The 20,968-nt window shown below is 44.7% G+C and overlaps 1 protein-coding gene across 3 annotated transcripts in view; it reads left to right on the top strand.

Annotated features, from left to right (window-relative positions):
- Positions 1-20,968, top strand: part of phkb (phosphorylase kinase, beta) — a 337,093-nt gene that overhangs the window by 48,294 nt on the left and 267,831 nt on the right. The window lies entirely within an intron of this gene.

The raw sequence follows: 20,968 nt of genomic DNA, 5'->3' as shown, positions 1-20,968 counted from the left end.
AGGAGAGGAAAGGTGTGAGGAGAAAATTGATGAGTAAAGGGGGGGGAAATCTAACTTTCAGCAATAGCAAGTTTTTTAAAATTGTGACCAAATCACAGATCCAAAAGATTGATTTCATTTGTTTCTTATGTGTAACTCGTGTTCCTTTGAGTAAAGAATTTTCTCCCAGCCCCTCTCCTCCCTCTTTGTGAGTTTTAAATTGCTGACTCCTCAGCAGAGAAAATAGTCTTCTCTATTCACACTATTAGAATGTTTTATAATTCTAAAACCCTCAATTAAATCTCCTCTTAGCCTTTTCTGCTCCAGTGGAAATACTCTCAACATCTCATAACTATAGTTTCCCATCCCTGGCATCATCCTGGTAAACCTATACTGTACAGTCTTTATTGTCCGGCGATGTCTCTCAGGGGAATACCACATCTGAACCTCTTTGCCAGTCTACTGAAATGACTACAGATAAGGCCCTAAACATGCAGACTGCTGCAGCAACTTTCTCACTTGCTCTGGTGCCTGCAGTTGCAGGGTCATCTTCTAAATGCGCAAGTGACCTGACCTCGCACTATTAGCTTGTAATTCGATGTGCAGTGGTCCTAATGCTGCTGCCTTGAGACTGCATTATCAGTCCCAATGTGTTGTGCATCCTGATGATTCTCAAAAATTTTCCTTGAACAAGGTAAGTCCCTGAAGTTTGCATAGAAAACAATTTGTTTGGTCGCTGACCTCAGTAAATCTGGCAGGTTTACATTGCGATTGCTGCTGGCTGTGCAGGACCTACTCCTCATGAACCCAGTTAAGCTGATAATAGCTTCTATCTTTTAATTCTTCCTGGTGGTCCAATAAACTGGCTAATGCTCAGTGGGTCATGGCACTTATAGGCAGGAACTGCTTTCCCGGGAGGGGCTGCATAAAGGACTATGCAGCAGTTTTTGAAGAGTTCAATTATTGCCTAAACACATGGTAGTACATCCAAATGGTCTTTCTTCAGGGAAACTGATTGGTAGAATGAGCAATGATTCGTACATTGTTATTCTGTTCTGCTAATGTTATTAACTCTTTTTGTAGCACAGTTACTGTGCTAAGTAACTTATTCCTGTCTTAATTTCTTCCCAATTCTCTGTTTTGCATGGAATTCCCGATTTGTTGACTGACAATTGTATAGTATGAGCTGTCTGATATAAATGCTAGTGCCAATCTGTGGCCTGCAATCAGCCTAATCTATTATCTAACTGGGCTTGAAGTTAAAAATAATGATGAGGTTTTTATTGAATTGTTAAATTGTTGGGCGGAGTAACCATGATATGTAACTTTCAGCTTCCACTATTCTTTTTAGCAGTTCATGGGTGGATGATGTCAATGTCAGCTCAGCTATTCTGTTAAATAAGCACTTTTAAACCAACAATTTATAACTGGATAACATTTTTTTACTCCCTTCTTGCCTGAAGGCACTGACTCATCCTGGGTATGGATCTACCGGCTCCAGTAGTCCTCCACTACCTCACCCAAGTGTCTTTAATTATGTGAGAGACTAGTTGCGAGTATCAGCATCGCCATTTGAACTTGTGGGTGACAATACACCAAGGATTTGGATGAGGGGACTAAATGTAACATTTCCAAATTTGCTGATGATACAAAGCTAGGTGGCAGTGTCAGTTGCAAAGAGGATGTGAAGAGGCTTCAAGGGGATCTCGACGGGCTCAGTAAGTGGGCGAGAACATGGCAGATGGAATATAATAATGTGGATAAATGTGAAGTTATCCACTTTAGTAGAAAAAACAGAAAGGCAGAGTATTTCCTAAATGGTGAAAAATTGGGGAATGCAGATGCTCAAAGGGACCTGGGTGTCCTTGTACATGAGTCACTGAACGTGAATGTGCAGGTGCAGCAAGCCATTAGGAAGGCAAATGGTATGCTGGCCTTCATTACAAGAGGATTTGAGTACAGGAGTAAAGAAGTCTTACTCCAATTGTATAGGGCCTTGGTGAGACCACACCTGGAGTACTGTGTACAATTTTGGTCTCCTTACCTAAGGAAGGATATACTTGCTATAGAGAGAGTGCAACGAAGGTTCACGAGATTGATTCCTGGGATGGCGGGATTGTCGAATGAGAAGAGATTGAGTAAACTAGGTCTGTATTCTCTTGAATTCAGAAGAATGAGAAGGGATCTCATTGAAGCATACAAAATTATTACAGGGCTTGATAGGATGGATGCTGGGAGAATGTTTCCCTTGGCTGAGGAGTCTAGAACCAGGGGCCACAGCCTCAAGATAAAGGGTAGGCCATTCAGGTCTGAGATGAGAAGAAATTTCTTCACACAGAGGGTGGTGAATCTTTGGAATTCTCTACCCCAGAGGACTGTGGAGCCTCAGTTATTGGGTATATTCAAAACAGAAGTCGATAGATTTCTGACTAGTAACGGCATCAAGGGATATGGCGATAGGGCCGGTGAATGGAGTTAAGGCAGAAAATTAGCCATGATCTCATTGAATGGCGGAGCAGGCTCGAAGGGCCGACTGGCCTACTTCTGCTCCTATTTCTTATGTTCTTAAGGCCAATTCTGCTTTCACTTAGCATTCATACACTTGCATTTTTCAGTGGGTTGATTGATTACTAAACAGGTATTGGAACCTTAGCTTATATCTCCCCCTTTCCCCTCCCCACCACTGCCACCCCTTCAGACCAGTTATGCTGAGGTGCTGAGCTTAATTGTAGCACCCACTATTACTGCCCTGGCTGAGATCAACTAACACAATACAGTTCAGGGAGCGAACCGTGGACTGTCTCTCTGCCTCAACACCACATCAAACTGCATTAGGATATGCAGCTTTAACCTACTTTATTTCTTCCCAGTAATTAAATCGATTGTGGGGGGAGGGGGAACTGCTTTAAATAAGTCAAAGTCATACTCACAAAGAAGACATTAGAAGCAATCCACGGGTGTACAGTACATCAGTTTTGTAAAAAAATTTAAGTTTAAAAAGATTCTACCATCTGTTTCCATTTGTCTCTAAATCTCTGATCCTTTGAGGGAAATTTAAAAACCCAAATACAGGTGGGTTTGGGTCGGGTGTGATGTAAAAATATTAATCATCTCAAACCCAACCCGCCTCGAACCTGCCCACTTCTGGTTTTAACAGAGGCGGGACAAGGGGCGGGCAACCAACCTGCTCCCAGGAGGCAGGTTGCTCATTTAATATTTTAATGAGACTGTGTGCCTCACATTTTAGCTCCATTTTAAATTTAATCCTGGCCGGCCGGTTTCCTGTGCCTCAGGAAACCCAGCAGCTAAAAGGGGGCTAGTACTGCTATGTTGAAGAGGTAAGTGCCTTTCCAGCATTGGTTGTGGGCCAGGAAGAGTAGGAGTGCTTCCTCCCAGCCCCCCAAGCTAACCTGCCTCCCTCCACACGATCGGGTCCCCCACATGATATCACCAACCCCCTCCCCACGATCACCGACCCTCCCAACCCCCATCTCTGCCTCTGATCTGTCTCCAACTCCTCGTGATCAACCCCCGACCCTCCATACCACGCTGGACCCACCCACTCCTCACCTCAAATCCCCTTCGCGATGTCAATCCCAGCAGCAGGAACTCTACCTGGGGGTTCCCTGCCAGACAGGGAGCCAAGCCTATCAGTCAGGCTGCGTTCCGGGCGGGCTTCCTGTTGATTGGGATAAAAAAGCTCGCACATTGTGGAGTCAAAACTAGTGTTCAGGACCAGAATAAAAGATTGGTTTTATATAGTCATTGTAATGCCTTAATCTATGAAAATAATGAACCAAGTTCTTACTTCAAAGCTAATGTGTAAATGGTATTTTAATATGTGTTTTTACAATCTGCAAAAGATGGGGAAGGTAGCTTTTACACTGATACAACATACACAGATGGTCATAATGCAGTACTTTTTTTGTGTTTGTTTTGTCTCCACTCATTAATTCCAATTTACCTATGACATAACTTAAAAATCTGCCTCAGCTCATCTGCTGCTGAAACCCTTATCCATGCCTTTTTTATGATGCGTATTATGATATGACACAGTGTGATGTCTGGCCAAGTGTTGTGCAGCTGAACAGTGGAAAATAAATGGCCCAGAATTTGCGGTCAGCAGCAAAGCAAAGGCATTTGCCGCTGGCCCTGAAGTAATCTTCGCACAAAGATCTCGCGGTCTCTGTGTCGGGAAGTTCAGGTTTCCGACGCGTAGTTCAAATCAACGGAGTTTAGTGGGGATCCCCTAGTGCGAACTGCTGTGATGTTAACAAGCTGTTTAAGCAGCCAATCAAAACGCAGAATTCTCACAGACAGCAAGCAAGGAAGTCAGTAAGCTCTTAAAATTCTAACTTTAAAAGAATATTAGAGCAAGCAAAACAAAGATTGGGGCGCTCACATGGGGAAAAGGCAAACCTGAAATAAAGATTAACAAACTTTAAAAAAAAATTAAAAATTTCTTTTTAAAAGTTTCTTAATTTAAATTTTATTAAAATGAATAAATTTGACGCTGCACAAAATTAAAATTAGTTTTTTAGAACCATAACCTTTGTTTAGCAGCCAATACGCTGTTAAAACCCCAGTTACACCGAATCCCTTTGGGTCTAACTTTTAGTCGGCTATTAAACAGCGTAATTACTGCAGAAGAGCCAAAGTTTTCGTCAGTTTGAGCAATTACACTGATTGTCGGCTCTGTGGGGGGACACACAGTGCAACCAGTGTCGGAGCAGTGAATGACAGACCCAACTTCAGGATTTCCCACATGTACTAAATCCTGAAGTTGCGGTCAGTTTCAAAGGCGGAATGACAGTAAACGCTCTAGTCGCCGTCATCCAGACCACAAATTCCGGGCCAATAATTAAATCATACTGTGTTATACTGGGACAATTTGGAAATAAGTGAATGCTCTCTGTTGAAATTTTTTTAAATGCTTAATGGCTAATTACCTTGTTACAGAAGTGTTGTAATATACATATGAGAAACAAAATAACAAAACTCTGACTAGCGCTGCTATTTCATCTGATCTAACCAAAAACATAACATATAATGAGAAATTTCTTAATTTGAGATTCTTTTGAAGTAAATTGTGACAGTAATGGGGCACAGCCAAATTAGTAAAAGATAAATTTCAGACTGATACAGGAAATTCTTCACATAAAGGAGTGATTAACATATGGAATAGACTGCTGCATAGATTAATGTTGATGAAAACCCTGGAATTATTTAAGAAACAATTGGATACTGCAATGGGGGTACACGTTGAGTGTCCCAAATCCGGAGTGTTCCGAAATCCGGATTCCGGGACGATTGGTGGCAGGGGTCCGGAATCGGTAAAATGTTCCGGAATCCGGACACCCTGAGGGAGCCTTACCAAAAACCGAAACCTGGGCCCAGGCATTTCCGGACTCGGCACGTGTTTCTGATGTCCGAAGTCCAGAAATATCGCAACCTGGGCTCGGGTGTTTCCGGACTTTAGACATCAGAAACACGTTCTGAAGTCCGGAAAAACACGAAAACCGGCTCGGCCTCGGTCCCGAGGTTGCCGGATTCGGGACGTTCTACCTGTAGTTTAGTATCTTTTTGGATGGATGAATGATGATCTGCATAGCCTTCCTCAAACAAAGTTATCCTGTGAACTTAAAGAATCATAGAATCTTACAGCACAGATGCTCCTTAAAACCAAATTCTTTGACCAAGTTTTTGGTCATCTGTCCTGATATCTCCTTCTGTGGCGCAGTGTCAAATTTGTGTGTCTTGTGATGTGCCTTGGGATGTTTTGCTACATTAAAGGTGCTACATAAATTCAAGTTGTTGGTCAAAGAGGTAGGTTTTAAGGAGCATCTTAAAGGAGGAGAGAGAGGTAGAGAGGGGGGAGCGGTTTAGGGAAGGATTTCCAGAGCTCAGGGCCTAGGAAATTGAAGGCACAGCTGCCAATGTTGGAGTGATTAAAATTGGGGATGCACAAGAGACCAGAATTTGAGGAGCTCAGAGATCTTGGAGGGTTGTAGGGCTGGAGGATGTTACAGAGATAGTGAGGGTTGAGGCCATAGAGGGATTTAAAAACAAGGATGAGAATTTTAAAATTGAGGCGCTGCCGGTCCATTGAAGTCAATGGGAATCGGGGGAGAAAACTCCCCACTGGCTGAAGTCATACCTAGCACAAAGGAAGATGGTTGTGGTAGTTGGAGGTCAATCATCACAGCCCCAGGACATCGCTACAGGAATTCCTCAGGGCAGTGTCCTTGGCCCAACCATCTTCAGCTGTTTCATCAATAACCTTCCCTCCAATGTAAGGTCAGAAAGGGGGAAGTTCGCTTATGACTGCACAGTGTTCAGTGCCATTCGCAACTCCTTAGATAATGAAGCAGTCTATGCCCGCATGCAACAACACCTGGACGACATTCAGGCTTGGGCTGATTAGTGGCAGGTAACATTTGCGCTACACAAGTGCCAGGCAATGACTATCTCCAACAAGCGAGAATCTAACCACAGCCCCTTGACATTCAATGGCATTACCATTGCTGAATCCCCCACCATCAACATCCTGGGGGTCTCCATTGACCAGAAACTTAACGGGACCAGCCACATAAATACTGTGGCAACAAGAGCAGGTCAGAGGCTAGGTATTCTGTGGCGAGTGTCTCGCCTCCTGACTCCCCAAAGCCTTTCCACCATCTACAAGACACAAGTAAGGAGTGTGGTGGAATACTCCCCACTTGCCTGGATGAGTGCAGCTCCAACAACACTCTCAAAGCTCGACACCATCCAGGACAAAGCAGCCCATCCACCACCTTAAACATTCACTCCCCCCACCACCGGCGTACCGTGGCTGCAGTGTGCACCATCTACAAGATGCACTGCAGCAACTTGCCAAGGCTTCTTCGACAGCACCTCCCAAACCTGCGAGCTCTACCAGCTAGAAGGACAAGGGCAGCAGGTGCATGGGAGCACCACCACCTCCAAGTTCCATTCCAAGTCACACACCATCCTGACTTGGAAGTATATCACCGATCCTTCATCGTTGCTGGTTTAATATCCTGGAACTCCCTCCCTAACAGCACTGTGGGAATACCTTCACCACATGGATTGCAGTGGTTCAAGAAGGCGGCTCACCACCAGCTTCTCGAGGACAATTAGGGATGTGCAATAAATGCTGGCCATGCAAGCGACGCCCACATTCCGTGAACGAATCAAAAAAAAGGAGCCAATGTAGGTCAGCAAACACAAGGGTGATGGGTGAACGAGATAGGTGTGAGTTAGGATACGGGCAGCAGAGTTTTGGATGAGCACAAGTTTATGAAGGGTGGATGATGGGAGGCCAGTCAGGAGAGCATTGGAATAGTCAAGTCTGGAGGTTAAAAAAGGCATGGATGAGGGTTTCAGCAGCAGATGAGCTGAGGCAGGTGCGATGTTACAGAGGTGGAAGTAGGCGGTCTTGGTAATGGAGCAGCTATATGGTCGGAAGCTCATCTCGGGGTCATATATGACACCAAGGTTGCGAACGATCTGGCTCGGCCTCATTCAGTTGCCAGTGCGAGGGATGGAGTCAGTGGCTAGAGAACGGAGTTTGTGGCAGGGACCGAAGATAATGGCTTCGATCTTCCCAGTATTTAGTTGGAAGAAATTTCTCCTCATCAAGTATTTGAAGCAGTGTGACAAATCAGAGGCAAGTATATATCCAAAGAGGGATGAGCATTTATTCCTCATAATCAATAAACCTGACCATGCACTGAGGACACCCAGTACTCAACCAAATGATGATGGTGCTTTATGGGGAAAAAACCTTTCTATTGTATGACGTTGCATATAACACATGAAGCAGTTTGGTTTGGTGGATGAGTGGGAGACCAAAATGTTGTGCCGGCAGTTCCCAATATGGCGAATACTGATTTCAGCTGGAGTGGAAAGGGAGGCAGCCATTGTGATATGGTGCTTCCTTGCAGGGAGTGAGCACGTGAAAACTCACAACCAAGTAAACTTTGGCTATTGTGATAATCCTTATGGTCTTCTCAAAAGTGGCACTGCCTCGGAGGTGGTTGTCTACCTATGCTCATTCAGGGAATGGTGCACAGAAAATAATGTACAAAAATTGGCCGTGGCAGAAAAAAAACTGCAAATTTTCCTTTATGGCTTAAACTCTAAATGGGGCAAGCGTCCTGTACTGTGAAAACTGACACTAAAATTTGTTTTGATTTGCTAAACTTCCAACAGTTGAACCTGAACCAAAACAGTGTTGTTGTGAAGTGTGAAATAACAATAGAAAATGCTGGAAACACTCAGCAGGCCAGGCAGCATCCGTGGAGAGAGAAACAGTTAACGTTTCAGGTCTGGGACCCTTCATCAGAACTAGAGAAGGCTAGAGATGGAACAGATTTTAAGCAGGTGCAAGGCAGGGAAAGGGGGAGGGGAGGAAGGAATATTCTGTGCTAGGGTAGGAGTCAAACATCCACTACAAGCCCACTGACTCCCACAGCTACCTGGACTACACTTCCTCCCACCCCGCTTCCTGTAAGGACTCTATTCCATTCTCCCAGTTTCTCCGTCTCCGCCGCATCTGTTCTGACGATGCCACCTTCCATACCAGTGCTTTCGATATGTCTTCCTTTTTCCTCAATCGAGGATTCCCCTCTACTGTGGTTGACACGGCCCTTGACCGTGTCTGTTTCATTTCCTGCACTTCTGCTCTCACCCCTTCCCCTCCCTCCCAGAACCACGATAGGGTTCCCCTTTCACCCCACCAGCCTCCTCATTCAACGGATCATCCTCCGCCATTTCCGCCACCTCCAATGCGATCCCACCACCAAACGCATCTTCCCCTCATCTCCCCTTTCTGCATTCCGGAGGGACCGCTCCCTCCGCGACACCTTGGTCCACTCCTCTACCACCCCCAGCACCCGTTCCCCTTTGCCCGGCACCTTCCCGTGCAAGCGCAGGAGATGCAATACCTGCCCTTTTTACCTCCTCTCTTCCCACTGTCCAGGGCCACAAACACTCCTTCCAGGTGAAACAGCGATTTACTTGTATTTCTTGCAATTTAGTATACTGCATTCACTGCTCATGATTGCATAGTGGTTAGCACTGTTGCCTCACAGCGCCAGGGACCCGGGTTCAAATCCGGCCTCGGGTGACTGTCTGTGTGGAGTTTGCACATTCTCCCCGTGTTTGCGTGGGTTTCCTCCGGGTGCTCCGGTTTCCTCCCACAGTCCAAAGATGTGCGGGTTAGGTTGATTGGCCATGATTAAAAAAAAATTAAAAAAAAAAAAAAAATTTGACCCTTAGTGTTAGGGGGGATTAAATACGTGGGGTTATGGGGATAGGGCTTGGGTGGGATGGCTGTCTGTGTAGGGACCGGGTGCTAGGGTTTGGATGATCAGCCATGATCTCGTTGAATGGCGGAGCAGGCTCGAAGGGCCGAATGGCCTACTCCTGCTCCTATCTTCTATGTTTCTATGATGCTGTCTCCTCTACACTGGGGAGACCAAAAGCAGATTAGGTGACCGCTTTACAGAACACCTCCGTTCAGTCCGTAAGGGTGACCCCGAGCTTCCAGTCGCCTGTCACTTTAATTCTCCGCTTCACTCCCACTCTGATCTCTCCGGCCTCGGCCTCTTACACTGTTCCAATGAAGCTCAACGTAAGCTCGAGGAACAGCACCTCATCTTTCGATTAGGCACTTTACAGCCTTCTGGACTCAACATTGAGTTCAACAATTTCAGACTATAACCTCTGCCCCCATTTTTCAGGCTGTTTGTTTTTGCCATCCCCATTTGCACCATTTTATCTCTCCTGCCTCCTACACTAGCACAGAATGTTCCATCCTCCTCTTCCCTCCCCCTTTCCCTGCCTTGCACCTGCTTAAAATCTGTTACATCTCTAGCCTTCTCGAGTTTTGATGAAGGGTCCCAGACCTGAAACGTTAACTCTGTTTCTCTCTCCACGGATGCTGCCTGGCCTGCTGAGTATTTCCAGCATTTTCTGTTGTTATTTCAGATTTCCAGCATCCGCAGTATTTTGCTATTGTATTGTTGTGAAGCGTGTTTGGACTGCAGTCTGATTTCTCTAGTTTATTGTCATCATTGTTATTTATGGATATAAATGTCATTTGGGAAGAGTAGGAAAATTGTATGAGATAGAGAGAAAACTGCAAATGCTATAAATCTTATTCAGAAAGTCTTGAAATGGACAGTGTAAGGGGCTGATTTTCTCAGCCCCGAGGAGGCGGGTATGAAAGTGGTCTGCCAGGAAAATGGCAGAATTTGGGGGTGGGTGGCAAACCTGCCCCCAACCCGCCTCCGTGCCCTCTTGCCAGGAGGCGGGAAGCCGTCCCGTGTCGGGTTCCGTCTCCTTGGAGGCGGGAAGGGATTAAAGCCTATTAACTGCTTGTTAACAGGTAGTTAACAGGCAGAAAATAGGATTATTCCCATTTTGTGCCCTGAAGTGCAGGCTTCCCGACCTGGGGGAACCCCGCCAGGATGTATGAGGCGAGCAGTGGGTCTGCGGGGGTCGAAGGGGTCTGAAAGTGCGCTGTAGAGGTGAGTGATGGGTGCAAGTGTGGAGTGGTAAGTATGTGAGGTGAATGTAAAGTGTCAGAAAATGTTAACTTACCTTTGTTTCTTCCTGCAGCCTTCAGCTGCTGTGGAGCTGGAGTCCCCGACATCTCCATTGTAGAGAACACAGACTGGCTGCTGCATCCTCCGACCCAACAGTCATCTGATTTTGCAAAGTAGAACTGTTTGCTGAGTCCTGAACAGAAGGACTCATCAAACTACACAGAATGTCAGTGTTTGGCAGCTTCACAGAGCTGTCAAACGGTTACATTTATTCTTTCAAAAATTCTTGACAGATGACATGTCATACGTTGATATGCTCTGCAACCGGCTTTGCCCTAATTGGCCTGCTAAACCCACCGGGCGGGCTTAACAAGGTCAATCAGGGGAAAATATCACTGGTTGGCCCGAAGCTGATGGAGGCGGGACTGAAACCCGACAAGTCGGAGTCCCGCCTCCAAAAGCTTCCCAAAGAGAAAATCACCCCCTAAGTGTCAATAAGGTTATTGGTTTAGCTGTAGACCCTTGGTCAAAACTGACCAGGGGTCTACCCCAGAAAATGATTTTGCCTTTCTTATTTCCATATGTTGATGAACCTCCTGTGCATTTCTAGCATTTTTTATTTTTTTTAAGAACAGATATGTATGTTTGATATCTCCTTCCCTGTTCAAAGTTGAGTTTTGTAGAAGAACCCGGTCTTCATGATGTCAGTTTTTTTTAATGTCTTTTCTTAGAATAGCTGTCACTTTATTTAAGTGGCGGCTATGGCACCATTTGTATGTAATTGCTGACAGCTGCTGAAGTAGATTAGTTTGGCTTTGAAGGTGTGAAGACATAGAATATAATGCTGGAGGTTCATTTCAATAAAGGTTGATGTCAGTTCCATCAGGTGTTGTTCCCTTATGTTGTAGACAGTTATGTGTAGGCTTCCATGGAAACCATTCCGAGTGCTCCCACACATTTGAAGTCCGTTAGAAGTTTGGTTGCACCATGTCTGTTCTACAGATGGAGTTTTGCTTTCCCTTGCGGTATGTTAGATACATTAATTTCAAAATAATCATCAAATGAGATGGCTGTCAGTGAAAGTAATGTCATGTTGGGCATGATTTTTGCCTGCAGTAACCCTGCCATTTCACTAAACTTGACTTGATGGTAGAGCACACTACTGCTCCAGTAAGCTGTGTAACAATGGTTGATGAGATATAGCATCTGCTACAGTGCTAATATTCTCTGGCAACCAACATAGTTAACAGAGTGACTATTTCAGAGTAGGTTTGATGTGAACTGAGCTTTTTGGTTAATTTTAAAATTAATTTTGAAGATGATGATTTCAATTAGGAAGAAATTAGACATTTAAAATTTGGTGCTACATAAAGTAACTTTATTTAGCAGAGTGAACATGCTGGCAACTTGATTAGTTAATCTCAGTGGACTAATCAGAAGCTAAAATCTCACTGTCAGACTAACTACGGGGACAATCAATCAATTATTTAAACTGATTTCAGCAATGTCAGTGCAATTTTTTATGAAGCGTATTCCCTGGTGTAAGAACACAGCCAGATCTGTAAGAACTGTAACAAAAGTTAAGGTTTGCTGCTCATTTGACGAGGGTGGCTTGTTCCAAATCTCGTATCCAAATTTTGCCTCACTCAGACTCTTCCTCCATGATTCTCAGTACCTATCCATATAGTTCCCCACTTCCCGTCCTGTGATCTGTCGCCACGGTCGTGCTCTGCTTTCAAGTTACCAGCTTGTTTTAGAAATGAATCCATGTTTTCTTCAGTTATAATTGGAAAACCATTATCATAATTTATTCTAAAATTAGTAATCCAACACTAAAATGGTAGACAACTGTATTGTATAATGTAAAGTCCGATTGCACTACAGACTGGGGATGCGAGAACAGACTGGGCAAAACCCGGAGTATTTGTAATTGAGGTGACTTTTCCATGGAAGAGAATCGTTAATATTTAGACAATCACATTTAAGAATTAGTAATCCAACACTAAAATGCCAGACTACTGAAACAAACATCCCATAGTCTGCGTACTTACTGGATCTGCTTTTCTTTCTGTATTTATTTCTAAAGTTCTAAACCTTTTCACCCCACCCTTATTCTCTCCCATGTTTTTGTTTACCTGTCATCCTTGACATGCTTTAACTTTGTTCTCTTCTCCCAGGCTCCTGTTAATGTCATGAATGAGCAACCAAAATGCATGTCAACCTTCCTTTCTCCTCATGATATGGCTGATACTGGAAGTTGAGCAGTATGATATGAACGCAGGCTTGAAAATATATCTCATTACACCATGGTATTGTGTGTTGGTACTCCATTGTGCTGTATTACCTCATTGTACTTAAGTGCAGTTCTGAAGCTCTCACCCATAGGATGTGAAACTTATCCCGATGGAAAGTGTAGCACATGTCTTCTTGTGGCACTTGATTACATGCAAATCTATACATTATCGGTTAACCAAAAAGCTGCGTGAGGTGTGGAGTTATGAAGTGGGAATTTCACTTCTGTATCTCAAAAATGTGTTTGGTGGAGATTATAGTTGTCTTAGCAACTTTCTGAAGCACTGTGGCAGGTAATTCTTTCTAGGTAAGGCCATGCTGGAGCAACTAAAAATTTTAATTATTCATGTGCTCATATTGCTTTCTTACAAGAGTTCTGCACAGCAGGTATTTCCAACTGCAATAACTGGATCAAATATGCAAGAATAGCTGCCTGGTTACAAAAGTTACCATTGTTTAAGTTCAGGACACTAGTTTGTAAGGTAACCAGGCACTAGTTTGAGACCTAGCTTTTTCACCCTCAAACTGAATTTGAAATTCTACCATGCTGTGATCACTCTTCCCAAGAGGATCTTCACTTTGAGATCATTAATTTATCCAGCCTCGTTTGTGGATGCATTGGTTGTAATCTACCAAAATTCCCTTGATTTTGGAGAGGTCCCAGCAGATTGGAAAACTGCAAATGTAACGCCCCTATTTAAGAAAGGAGGGAGACAGAAAGCAGGCAACTATCGACCAGTTAGCCTAACATCTGTCATTGGGAAAATGCTGGAGTACATCATTAAGGAAGTGATTGCAGGACATTTAGAAAATCATAATATAGTCAAGCAGAGTCAGCATGGTTTTATGAAAGGGAAATCATGTTTGACAAATTTGCTGGAGTTCTTGGAGGATGTAATGAGCAGGGTGGATAAAGGGGAACCAGTAGATGTGTATTTGGATTTCCAGAAGGCATTCGATAAGGTGCCACATAAAAGGTTACTGCACAAGATAAGAGCTCACGGGGTTGGGGGTAATATATTAGCATGGATAGAGGATTGGCTAACTAACAGAAAACAGAGAGTCAGGATAATTGGGTCATTTTCAGGTTGGAAAACTGTAACTAGTGGGGTGCCACAGGGATCAGTGCTGGGGCCTCAACTATTTACAATCTATATTAATGACTTGGATGAAGAGACTGAGTGTAATGTAGCCAAATTTGCTGATGATACAAAGATAGGTGGGAAAGCAAATTGTGTAGAGGACGCAAAGAATCTCTAAAGGGATATAGATAGTGTTGAGTCTGTGTTTCCAAATGTAGTTATGCTGAATAACTGGACACAGACTACAGAAATAATTAAATAGGTCTTTAGTAATTGAGGGTCAGGGCTGAACTGGAATACACTTTGCTCCACAGGGTTTATATACCGGTGTGGTCACCACCGGTACTACAATGTACAGGAGCCATCAAAAAGTAGTCCATCACCTTAAGGTATCCTCTTAAGGTGGTACAAGTTACATACACTACAATTCCTCCCCTTTTAGCTTAACAGTGTACACCCCAATTTAAACATTACATGGATAACATATATACAACTTTCACACAAAACTGTTCAAAGATTCAGTCTCTGAGGAGGCCTCCTGATCCGGGCCGGATAACGCCTTTTAGGGGTCTCTGGTTCTCGTTGCTGGGGTGACTCATCCATTTGATCTCCTATGGATTGAACATCATCATGTACGTTCGAGTCTGAGGTAGATGCTACAGGCTCAATAACTTCTTCAACTGGTGTCTCTGCCGTAGACATGGGGTCGACCCTTGTTCTCGATTCCACAAGTTGGTCAGCATGACGTCGTATTACGTTCTCTCCAACGTCTACCGTGTACATCAAGGGTCCTTGTCGGGCACGAATTGTTCCGGATTGCCATTTATCATTCCTATAGTCCCTGGCCAACACTGGTTGTCCTATTTCGAAACTCCGAGTGGCCTTGTTATTTACGTGCTGGAATTGCTTGTTTTCGACTTCCCTACGCACATTGGGTTTTAACAAATCCAACCGGGACCGCAACCTCCTGTTATAGAACATTATGGCGGGGCTTTGATTTGTCACTGCATGCGTGGCGTTTCGATATGCCATCAGGAAATTGTCCACCTTGTGTTGTAGTGGAATATGGTCTTCGCTCATGGCCTTTATCGCCTTTTTGAACGTTTGTACAAATCTCTCGGCCAACCTATTTGTAGCCGGATGATATGGGGCAGATGTATAGTGTTTCACCCCATTCTTTTTCATGAATTTCTGGAATTCTTCTGACACGAACTGTGGTCCGTTGTCTGAACATATTTGTTCTGGCAACCCATTCCTTGCAAATATGGTTCTTAGAACTACAATCGTCTTTTCAGAGGTAGTGGTCGACATCTTAATCACTTCTGGCCATTTAGAATGTGCGTCTACTGCTATCAAAAACATGGAATCCATGAATGGACCTGCAAAGTCGATATGCACACGTTGCATGGGGTTGAAGGCCATTCCCACGGATGCAGCGGTGCAATTGGAGGTGCGTTTTGAACTTTTTGGCACCCTGAGCAGCTTTTAGTCAGATCCTCTATTTGTTTGTCGATACCTGGCCACCACACATAAGCCCTAGCAAGGCTTTTCATCTTGACTCCCCCCAGATGACCTTCATGCAATTCCTTCAGAACTCTCTCCCTTAATTTAGGAGGAATAATCACCCTTGTTCCATACATCAATGTTCCTTGATAGACAGACAGCTGCTCTCGTCTGGCTGAGAATGCTGGTAACAGTGGGTCGCCATGTGCTGGCCATCCCTTCACTGTCAAATCGTAGACCCGAGACAGTGTCGGGTCGTTTCGGGTCTCTCTCTCAATACCCGCATTGGTGACTGGTAAGCATTCGATGATGGTCGAGTGAAATATCTCGACAGGGTCAACTGCCGGTGCCTCTTCCGCTGTAGGTAGTGGCAGGCGTGACAGCCCATCAGCATTACCATGTTGCTTTGTACTTTTGAATTCGATATATTGATGTGCCCCTAGGAAAAGGGACCATCTCTGAAGCCTCTGCGCCGTCATAACCGGAACACCCTTCTTAGGGTTAAAAATGGAAACCAACGGCTGGTGATCTGTCAGCAGCGTAAACTTTTGGCCTTGCAGGTAATGGTTAAATTTCTTAACTCCCCACACGAGGCTGAGAGCCTCCCTATCTATCTGAGCATAGTTGCGCTCTGCGGAGGCCAATGATCTGGATGCGAACGCGACTGGCCTTTCCAAGCCATTTGGAAACTTATGTGAGAGCACTGCCCCGATACCATATGGAGAAGCATCACAAGCTAAGCGAATAGGCAGCGTTGGGTTAAAGTGAGCCAACACTTCCTTTAGAGGTGATCAGTGCCTTGCTTTTTTGAAAAGCCCGCTTACAATCATCGCTCCACTTCCATGGTATTCCCATTTGCAAAAGAGTGTTCAGCGGGTGTAACACCGTGGATAAATTTGGAAGAAACTTGTGGTAATAGTTAACCAACCCAAGGAACGACCTCAACAGGTTACATTTTCCGGAGCGGGAGCTTTCACAACAGTTTCGATCTTGTCAGGTGACTTATGGAGCCCCTCCTGGTCAATGACGTGGCCGCAGTACGAGATTCGCTTTTGAAAGAACTCACATTTCTGGCGATTAACTCTGAGCCCATATTCTTTCAATCTGGTGAGCACCTGCTCCAAATTCGCGAGGTGATCCTTATCATCATCTCCTGTAATCAGAATGTCGTCCAGGTAGCATTGTGTGCCTGGAATTCCCTGCAATACCTGCTCCATGGCCCTTTGCCAAATCGCTGGCGCCGATGCCACTCCAAAAACCAGTCTATTATACCGATATAAGCCCTTATGTGTGTTGATCGTGAGATACTGGCGTGACGCTTCATCAACTTCCATCTGTAGGTACGCCTGCACCAGGTCTATCTTGGCGAAGTGTTTCCTGCCAGACAGCGAAGCGAAGATATCTTCAATCCGCGGAAGCGGATATTGCACCGTGTGAAGAACCGGATTAACAGTGATCTTGAAATCGCCACAGATGCGAACCTTCCCAGGTTCCCCCGGCTTGCTGCTCAACGAACGCTTCATGACAGGAGCAATGGGTGTGGCCCATTCGCTCCAGTCCACCTTTGACAGTACTCCTGAACGTTCTAGCCCTTCCAGCTCTGCTTCCACAGCAGGCCGTATCGCATAAGGTACCGGCCTGGCTTTGAAAAATTTTGGGTTTGCATGTTCTTCAACCTTGATGTTTGCCGTAATTCCTTTCAGTGTTCCCAGTCCCTGTTGGAACACCTCCTTAGCATCGTCCAATATTTTGGACAGTCGTTTAGGTTTGACGTCGTCCTCTTTACAGGAATCTACAGTCAGTGCTTGTATGGAATGCCAGTCCACATTTATTCTCCGGATCCATTCCCGTCCCAGTAGTGGCGGACCTCCATCAGGTAACACATACAAGTCCATTTCCTGACTTTCTTTACCATTGTAGACCACATTTACTTTTATCTTTCCGATGGGGTATACGATTTGCCCCGTGTATGTTTTCAATACAATCTCCGTATCCCTCAGGGGAATGTGCGAGAATAACCTTTTGTAATCTTGCTTATTCATGACCGTCAATGCCGATCCAGTGTCCAATTCCATCTTCACTTGGACTCCTGCTATCCGAAGCATGACCCAGATAGTTTGGTGGTCTGCTGTGTTACCCACATTATGTATTTTTAGACAACCCAGTTCCTTACTGCTGGAGTCTGAATCCATCTTCTGTTCATCCGAACTGTTCTCTGTCACCTTGTGTACTTTTTTGTACTTCTCCTGCGGTGACTTTTTGCTGCTGGTCTTCTTTCCTGACCGGCATACTCTCGCTATGTGACCAAGTTTGCCACATTGCCTGCATTCTTTATCTTTGAACCAGCACTGGTTCTGGTCATGCGTTGTCCTTCCGCAACGATAGCACTTTACTGCGCCCAATGCCATTTCATTGGTGCTGAATTCCAATGGCCTTTGCTGTATCTCTGCAGCGCCTCGTGCTGCTGCCTCGTGCGATGCTGCAATGCTGAAAGCTTTGTCCAGCGTAAGATCCTTTTCCTCTAGCAGTCGCTTCTGGGTTCCTTCCCTTAGGAGCCCACACACAAACTTATCTCTCAGTGCGTCTGCTAGTCCTGTACCGAACTGACAGTAATTTGATAACTTGCGCAGTTCGATTAAGAATTCAGCGTTGCTTTCCTCTTTAAGTTGAATTCTTTTGTAGAATTTAAATCGTTCTGCTATCAGCAGCGGCGTGGGGTTTAAATGCTCTTGCAGGATAGTAACAATATCCGCGAAACTCTTTCCTACCGGTTTATCTGGTGTTACAAGGTTCCTTAATAACCCATACGTCTTCGCACCCATCGAGTTTAATAGGGTTAGTGCTTTCTTATCCTCCGGTACCTCATTCGTTGTACAGTAAACTTCGACGCGTTCCACATAAGTGGCCCAATCTTCCACATCGCTATCAAAAGCAGTGATGTTACCCGTTTTTGGCATCCTTGTTGAGTTCCCTTTCCTTCGGATATGATTATTATTTTATTTTATTTTTTTCAAAATGGCGGCTTCCCGCGCTTGGCGCCTTTTCCCGCGCTTGTCTTCTTCCCCCGCCGACTCAAAATGGCGATTACCGCGCTGTTGCCGTTCTCGCCTCCCAGCGGTCCTTTATTTTCCCCTACGCTGCTGCTCTTGCTCCCCGCCGCTCCCGCGGTCCTTGTGGACATAAATGCTTTTCTGGCTGCTGCACGTCTCTGCCCCGATTGCAGTCCGGCCCCTGACACCGGCTGCGGTCGTGTTCTCCGCCCTTTTCGTTGTTTCCCTCCCCTTCTCTTACTGACAACTCGGCCGACTTCCCCCCCGTGCCGCTCGATCGGGCTTACCCGCTGCTGTCGTCGAAGGGATGTTCACTGATGTTTGACTTCGTGGCCAGAAACCAACCCGGGTTCCCGATTGCCTCCCATGCTATGCAGTGCCCAGCAGGATGTTGAGGGTGGATGTCCTTGATCGACGCCCGTTTCAGAGGCGAAGCTTCCTTTGATGCAACTGCCGCTAGGTAAGATCAGACTCGTCGCCACTGTTGAGTCTGTGTTTCCAAATGTAGTTATGCTGAATAACTGGACACAGACTACAGAAATAATTAAATAGGTCTTTAGTAATTGAGGGTCAGGGCTGAACTGGAATACACTTTGCTCCACAGGGTTTATATACCAGTGTGGTCACCACCGGTACTACAATGTACAGGAGCCATCAAAAAGTAGTCCATCACCTTAAGGTATCCTCTTAAGGTGGTACAGGTTACATACACTACAGATAGGCTAAGTGAGTGGGCAAAAATCTGGCAGATGGAGTTTAATGTGGGAAAATGCGAGGTTATCCACATTGGTAGGAAAAATAAAAAAGCAAATTATTATTTAAATGGGGAGAGATTACAAAATGCTGAGGTACAGAGGGATCTGGGGGTCCTTGTACATGAATCACAAAAAGTTAGCATGCAGGTACAACAAGTAATTAGGAAGGCAAATGGAGTGTTGGCCTTTGTTGCAAAGGGAATGGAGTATAAAAGTAGGGAAGTCCTGTTACAACTGTACAGGGCGTTGGTGAGACCAGACCTGGAGTACTGCGTACAGTTTTGGTCTCCTTATTTAAGGAAGGATATACTTGCATTGGAGGCAGTTCAGAGAAGGTTCACTAAGTAGATTCTGGAGATGAAGGGATTGTCTTATGGAGAAAGGTTGAGCAGGTTGGGCCGATACTCATTGGAGTTTAGAAGAATGAGAGGGGATCTTATTGAAACATAAGATTCTGAAGGGGCTTGACACAGTAGATGCAGAGAGGATGTTTCCCCTCGTGGGAGAATCTAGAACTAGGGGGCATAATTTCAGAATAAGGGGGCACCCTTTTAAATCGGAAATTAGGAGGAATTTCTTCTCTCAGAGGGTCGTGAACCTTTGGAATTCTCTTCCCAGAGAGCTGTGGAGGCTGGGCCATTGAATATATTTAAGGTGGAGATAGACAGATTTTTGAAAGGTAAGGGAGTCCAGGGTTATGGGGAGTTGAGGCCAAGATCAGATCAGCCATGATCTTATTGAATGGCGGAGCAGGCTCGAGGGGCCAAATGACCTACTCCTGCTCCTACGTCTTATGTTCTTATGCTCTCGTCTCATTCTCTGGTGATTCTTAGTATTTCCCAGTTGACCTACCTTAATTAGACCGTTTGTGCCGTCTACCCAATCCGAAAAGAATATTACTGTACTGATTTTGGCATTCTGAAAACGGTCATCATACATAGCTGTGCGTGTTCAAAGTGGTTGGGAAACTTTCATATTGCAAACGAACAATAGCCCATTGATGGGTTTAGTTTTCCACAAGACGTTAATGCTAACGTTGCCACTTGACTGTTTTTAAAGTAGGCAGCCCATTAAAAAAAAAATCATTCTAAACCAGATTGGAAAATCTGTTTATTAAGTCCATGAACTGGGTTATTTATGGGACACATGCAATCTTAGAGACACAAATACGTATCTTCAATACAGAGAGCCGTTCGAAATCCTGTATGAGCATTGCGGTGATTTGTAGTGGGCAACTTCCTCACTGATTCTCCAGCCACCCTCCACTACCACTCAACTGCAGCAATCCGTTTAGTATATTGTCCTTGATTTACCTAAGAAGAGCTGCTCTCAGATACTTAATCTAGTGGCATCCTCAAAGAGCAAAATTATCATTATTCACATCTGTGAATGGTATGTGGTGAGGGAGGACCTAATCATGTTAATAAATTAATTTAAAATTGAAGATTTAAAAAATCCTTCAGTGAAACAGCTGGAAGTCTGCAATAATGATGTTGACTGAATTTGATTTAATGCACTAGGATGCAATATCTAATGCAGTGCAAACTTTTCTATGCATTTTATTTGCAAGGCATATGTTTATAAATTTAACTTTTTTAATCTAGTTAGTAGCTCCCATACTTTTCCCACGGTATGGGGACTGGGAAAGCAACCTCTGTGCACCACTCTACCCCATTTACATTACAGTCGTCTGGTGCTAATGTAGAATCAACTAAAAATAAAACAGTATTCTGCTTCAGTCTTCACTTGTTCCA

Source organism: Somniosus microcephalus, chromosome 6 (assembly GCF_052327205.1).
Source record: "Somniosus microcephalus isolate GS21.2 chromosome 6, FLI_Smic_1.0, whole genome shotgun sequence".
In the NCBI taxonomy this organism is placed as follows: domain Eukaryota; kingdom Metazoa; phylum Chordata; class Chondrichthyes; order Squaliformes; family Somniosidae; genus Somniosus; species Somniosus microcephalus.
This window is presented reverse-complemented; position numbering and strand designations above follow the sequence as displayed.